At 41.8% G+C, this 6,362-nt stretch overlaps 1 pseudogene; it reads left to right on the forward strand.

Annotated features, from left to right (window-relative positions):
* The first annotated feature begins 3,846 nt into the window (after positions 1 to 3,846).
* LOC148646089 (C-reactive protein-like) lies at positions 3,847 to 5,100 on the forward strand (annotated as a pseudogene).
* The last annotated feature ends 1,262 nt before the right edge of the window (positions 5,101 to 6,362 follow it).

A 6,362-nucleotide genomic window follows, 5' to 3' on the forward strand; every position in this document is an offset into this window, starting at 1 on the left:
TACTTATTCCGTGCCACCATGCTGCCCTATATATGAATTATATCAATTAAAAAAAGCTGTAGTTACATTTTTGCCAGGAGACAATTACTTCAGCTGTATGGATGTGGACTGTGGGAGAAACACAGAGTAGCCAGAGTAAACACACACAAACCCAGGGAGACTACACAAACTCCACACAGCTAGCACACCAAGGCCCCAGCACTGCAAGGCAGCATTGCTGACCACTGCTCCACCTACCAACATACTACCCTCTAGAACATCTGCTCCTAAAATATAATTATCACGCTCTTGTTTTTAAACATTTAGCAGTGCTGCTCTTGTGCTGCATTTCCTTCAAAGGAGCTGGCCTGATGCTTTGTAGGGTCCCTGGGCTCAACACAGGTCCTGCAGATTCACCGCTGCTTTGCCCTTAACATGCATCTCCACAGACCTCTCAGGGAAAGTTTCAAGCTCCTGAAATAATCCAAATAATCTCTAGTTCATGCCAGAGAAGAGCAACATGTCGAGGACTGAGATGGTGTGCCTCAGGTTCGTCTCTGTTCTCAACACAGCGCTACCTTTTCTCTTGTTTTCACCCTTTCTGTGTGTCAAAGTGGTAGAGACGTGCAGATGAAATTGCTGCTGAAGGTGCTTCAAAATAATAACATAATAATAGGTTACAAACAAGGGGAGACCATTTGGGTGTTAGTAGCTAACTAAATCTCATCAGGCTGTTTCTTGGAAAAAGAAACATGGCTGGGTAGCTTGTTCCAGGCTCCCACTACACTTTGTGTAAAGTGTAAGTTGTGTAAGTGCCTCCTGTTCTCAGTTTTAAGTGTATTTCCACACAGCATCCAGTTGTATCAGGTATCATATTTGTATACATCCATCAAATTTTGACTCCCAAATAGCAGTGCATAAAATACACTATATAGCCAAGTTCTTCAACATTCATACTAATTTTCATCGTCAGAAATTGTTCTGTGGCCCACTAGAAGTTTAGCATAGTCAGAATCAGGTTTCCTTGTCTGTGCTGCACTGTGGGTTTGTGAGCTCTGAGTGTTGATCTCACCACTTACTGAAGGACGTTGAACATATTGAACCACACGATGGCGCTGGACACTTAAAAAAACACAAGGGAGTAAGGGACAGGACATCTGCTCTGCTTCACGAGTGTGGAACAGTGGGCAGGGCTCTGGACCTGTAGCTGGATGGTTGTGGGATCAGATCACAAGTGGCACAAAGCTGTTTTTATCCTTGAGAAAGAGGTACTTCACTCTGATTGCTCAGTAAAATGCCCAGCTGTATAAAAGAGTAAAAACACCAGTCAGTTAAACATGTCACACATTAAATTAATTTGATTAGGAGGGGAATAAATAGTGATGGATAAGAGACAACAGCTACCACTCTTGCACTTTGTCGAACCAATTAGATGCCCTAAAACCCACTACAAAGTCTCCGCAGTGCACACAAAGACATACACAAGGCTTCTATGTGTTTATTGAAAACATTTGGATTTGGATTTTTAATTTATCAAGCAAACTGACAGTCATTAAATATTAACACTGTGTTTTACATCACATTGATTAGATATTGCATTATGTCATTAGCTTACAGTATGATTTTTTCCTGGAGGAAGCATTTGTACTAAAATCAGTGTTATAGTGATGACAAGATCCCAAGGCTGACTGACTCTCCTTTCACGATGATCTTGACGATGATGACAATGATGGTGATGATGATGATGTTTTTTTTAACGTGGTGCAATGAAGAATGGAACTTATGTGTCTTTAATGAGTGACCAAACAACAAAGTAACTGATCTCAGAACACAGGTGCCTGACCAGACAGAAAAGACTCCAAAACAGCTCTGGGATGGATTTCGCACAGTGTCCATAAAAATTCTCAACTCTTGCCACAGGGTTTCCTTGGATGTCGCAACTCACCCTCCTGATTACATTTTACGCACTTTTACGCATGTTACTCTGAACGAGACGCATTTGTTTAGACTTCATGGCAAACGCTAAAACATTCTTTGTTATGGGTCACCTTTCAATGGCAGAGTAAAGACAATTGTCACACTGCACACTGAAGGCAGCTCAAAGCAGAAAGGCTCATTCTTATGACTCCTTAATCCCACACAGCCAGTTTCTGGCAATGAGCTGTGCTGTTATTAAACAGTGAGGTCCTCCATCTTTTCTTTATGCATACAGAGAACATCCTTACACCTCACTCACTGAGCAAACTGGGAAAATCAACTTTCACATCTTTTTTTACCTTTTTCAGGTAGGAAGTACACAAACAGCTGTATTTTTAAATGAGAATCATGTCTGGTACTGTATCTGCTCACATTAGAAAAGTACATACACGTTCTTTCAAGGTTAGTTGTAAGAAAGTCACAAAAGGCTGTAAATTTCAGTATAGGTTATACATTTTAAACAAACGAAATATGAAATGAGGATATATTGACTTTGCAAAAAATAGAAAAAAATATTCAGAATGACCCGTGCCTTTTCCTTTCTATTGCATACAAAATCCTAATGTAGTCAATTGTTTGAAATTAGGTGAGGTTAAAAATTAATCAGAATAAGCCATGTTTTTTTCTCTTTCTTCTTCAAATACTCAAATGTAAATTAGATGATTGTTTTTAGGAACACTAGCCCTTTACTGCAGAGCACTACATATTTCTCTGATAGAAAAGAGTCTTTTGCCTTCATGCAGAATGAAACCCTTCTTCCCTACCACGAATAACAGCACCCATTTCTCTGTTTGATGCTGTATTGTTACAATCTTAAGTACATACCTGTAATGGGACTAATAAGAAATACAACAGTTGGGATGCTAAACGCCAAATACTGTCCCTAAGAACTGGAACAACAACAGCAAAACAATTATAACAGCAATATTCATCGATTGATAACATTGCTTACATAGATAACTCCAGGGTTTATTGCAGGCCAGTTTGGACAGTGTCATGCAAGTGAATGATGAGGCTGCACAAGGTCTTACAGGTCAGAGTGATTACTTTCTGAAAGATAAACGTCTCAGCTTAAGCAGGTAGAGGTAAGCTTGGTGATGATAAAACTCGCACATATTTTAATCAATTCTGGACAGAGTCTGAATTGGCCCTGGATTCAAATCCTGTCCCTGGTGTGCGTGCTGTACCCTGCCTTGCTTGCTAGTATGGGCTCTGGCAGGAAGAATACAGAAAAATAGGTGGGTTTGAACACTATATGAAGAAATAAAAAAACACACTCTGGAAATTTTCTTAACTCTCTTGAGTTATGCACAGACAATGGGGAATGTTAGCAGATTATTTGCCTTTATTAGATTTATTGTGGATTTTCCATGGAAATCCTTAACTCCAAAGAAGGGTTTTATTGTTTCCTCGTGATAGCTCTGCAAATGAATAAAAAGAAGGTACAGCACATCTGGGTGTGGATGGAAGTTGCACCCCTTTGTCACAGTGTGTTCCCTGCGCGGTACTGGTGTCCTGTCCAGGCTGCACCCTGCCCTGTGTTCATTGCTTGCTGGGAAAGCTTCTGGCTCCCCTGCAGCTGTACTTAGGACAAAACAGGCAGAGGAGAGAAAAATAGATGCGCTTGAGTATTCACTTATTTGAACACTTAACTCCAGTGAAAGTTTTTATTGTTTCCTCGTGATAGCTCTATAAATGTATAAAAGGAAGATACAGCACATCTGGGTGTGGTAACACCCTGTTATCAAATTTTCAACTTGCCTATATAAGGGTCCAAACCTCTTCTATTCCCAGCATTCAGTTCCCGATTCTCGCTTTGATTTAAAGTGAGCAAGTGTCACTGATTACTCATTGGACAGGCATTCTGAAGGCTTCCAGCCCTGTTAAAGAATGGAGAGGCTCGTGTTTTGGATCGTCTTGTTGAATTACTGTTTTGCTGCACCGGAAGTTGAGAAACTTTGAATATTTTTTAAATGCATGTGAGACTCCACCAGTGTGAAAAGAACAAGTTTCAGGTTATAGGAAATTAACTGCTGTCGTACTTTGGTGAGGCCATCCTTTCTTCAGTTATGTGCTTTTGCTGTTATTACTATTGTTTTTTAATTGAAATATTTTGTAAATACGGTGGCACAGTAGTGTGGTGGTTAGCACTGCTGCCTTGCAGAGGCCGAGGCCAAGTTTCCCAGAAACCAATTAACCTACCAGGTATGTCTTTGGACTGTGGGAGGAAACTGGAGCACCTGGAGGAAACCCACACAAACACAGGGAGAACACACAAAACCCACACAGTAGCACCCCAGGTCCAGAATTGAACCCAGGGCCCCAGTGCTGCCCTCTAGAACATCTTCTGTTCCTACAATTTGACAAATAAGATCTTGTTTTAGCAGTGTTACTCTTGCAAAGCGGCTGGGTTTGTTTTATAAGGTTCCTGGGTACAGTGCAGGTCCTGCAGATTCACCAGAGCTTTGCCCTTGTCTTGTATCTCCACAGATCTCTAGGGGAAAGTCTTCACCTTTCCGGAAGAATCCAACACTGCCTACGCGAAGCTCATGCCAGAGAAGACCAACGTCACGCGAACTGCGAGTCTGCCTGAGGTTCTTCTCGGATATCAGCAGATCTGAAGGCTTATTCTCCCTGGCCACCTCGTCTTACTCCAATGGCTTTTTGCTGTATAAAACAAAGGAAGCCGAGTACCACATGGCCATCTGCGACAAGTCTGCTGTGTTCTGGGGACTGCCCGGTGAGCTGAACGAATGGAACTCCATTTGTGCCACCTGGGACTCCAGCACTGGCCTGTCCCAGGTGTGGGTGAACGGAAAAGCCGGCTCCAGGAAAGGTCTCGGTCGTGGGAGATCTCTCACGGATCCCAGTATCATTCTCGGTCAAGAACAGGATGCCTATAGTGGGGGATTTAATACTAACGATGCTTTCACTGGTCAGGTTACAGATGTGCACATGTGGGCCTATGTTCTCTCTCCCTGTGAAATACATGACTTCATGAATGGTGTGAGCTTCAAGCCAGGAGATATCATCAACTGGCAGGCACTGCAGTACACTACGTCTGGTTATGTAGCTGTAGAAAACAAACCGAACACCAGTTTCAAAGGCTGCTACGATGATTTAAGCAGATGCTCCAGGGATTAAAACCCCAAACTCCCATTTCTGTGAGAGTTGCTAATATTTGCTTGGTTTGGGGTTGTTCTTAATCTATGCAAATTCATTCTTTTAAATTGAACTATAGCTCTCAGTATGCATATAATCTATATCAAATTGAAATGGCGTTTCACTATTCATTATGAAACACTTTTTATTTTAGAATCCATGGTAAATGGACTTTTGGTAATTGTCAAAATGAAAATGACTGGCAATAAAAGACCCTCATTGTACTGCATATATTGTCTTGCAAATGTTTTTACCCACAGCTTTAGGGAGTTGAATCTGATTGAAATATGGTAGGAAAACCTGATTAGTGCTGAACAAGACTAGAGAGAAGAAAAGGCAAGCTTTCACCTTTTCCATGTGTCAAACTAGTAGAGACTAGCAGCTGTAATTGCTGCCAAAGGTACTTCTAAATAAAAACTGAGGAAAGGTTACGAACAAAAGATCATTTGGTACTTAGTGGCTAATTGGATCTCATCAGGCTGTTCCTTGATAAAAGCCTGGGTATTGGCTTCACCAACATGGCTGGGCAGCTTGTTCCAGGCTCCCACGACCCTTTGAAAAGAAGTGCTTCCTGTTCTCATTTCAGTCCTCTGCTTCACGTTTCACTGTTCATTCTGAAGAAATCCACTGGCTTGTGAGCTCTGAGTGTTGATCTCACCACTTGCTGATGGCCATTGAACATATTGAACCACATGATGGCGCTGGACACTTAGAAAACATACTTTGGTCTTCGTGCCAATACAAATAAACCCATAGAGACAGGTCTGTGACACGTGAACATATCTAACCTTTGTAACAGAATAAAAACTTAGGCCCTTTTATTTTAGGGAGTAAATACTATAAGCACGGCCAAGGGACATTCGAACACAAAGTGTGAGCCTTCAGAAGAAGCTGAATGAATATACTTTCAGACAAGTCTCCTGTTTGAAATACACCTGGCCCCTGCCTCCCACAACACACACTGCAATTCAGTTGTGTACAGATCCAGGGAGTAAGGGACAGGACATCTGCTCTGCTTCACGAGTGTGGAACAGTGGGCAGGGCTCTGGACTTGTAACTGGATGGTTGTGGGATCAGATCACAAGTGGCGCAGTGCTGTTCCTATCCTTGAGAAAGAGGTACTTTACTCTGATTGCTCAGTAAAATGCCCAGCTGTATAAAAGAGTACAAACACCAGTCAGTTAAACATGTCACACACATTAAAATAATTTGATTAGGAGGGGACTAAATAGTGATGGATTAAG

The sequence above is a fragment of the Lepisosteus platostomus genome, chromosome 17, assembly GCF_059453375.1.
Source record: "Lepisosteus platostomus isolate fLepPlt1 chromosome 17, fLepPlt1.hap1, whole genome shotgun sequence".
NCBI lineage: Eukaryota > Metazoa > Chordata > Actinopteri > Semionotiformes > Lepisosteidae > Lepisosteus > Lepisosteus platostomus.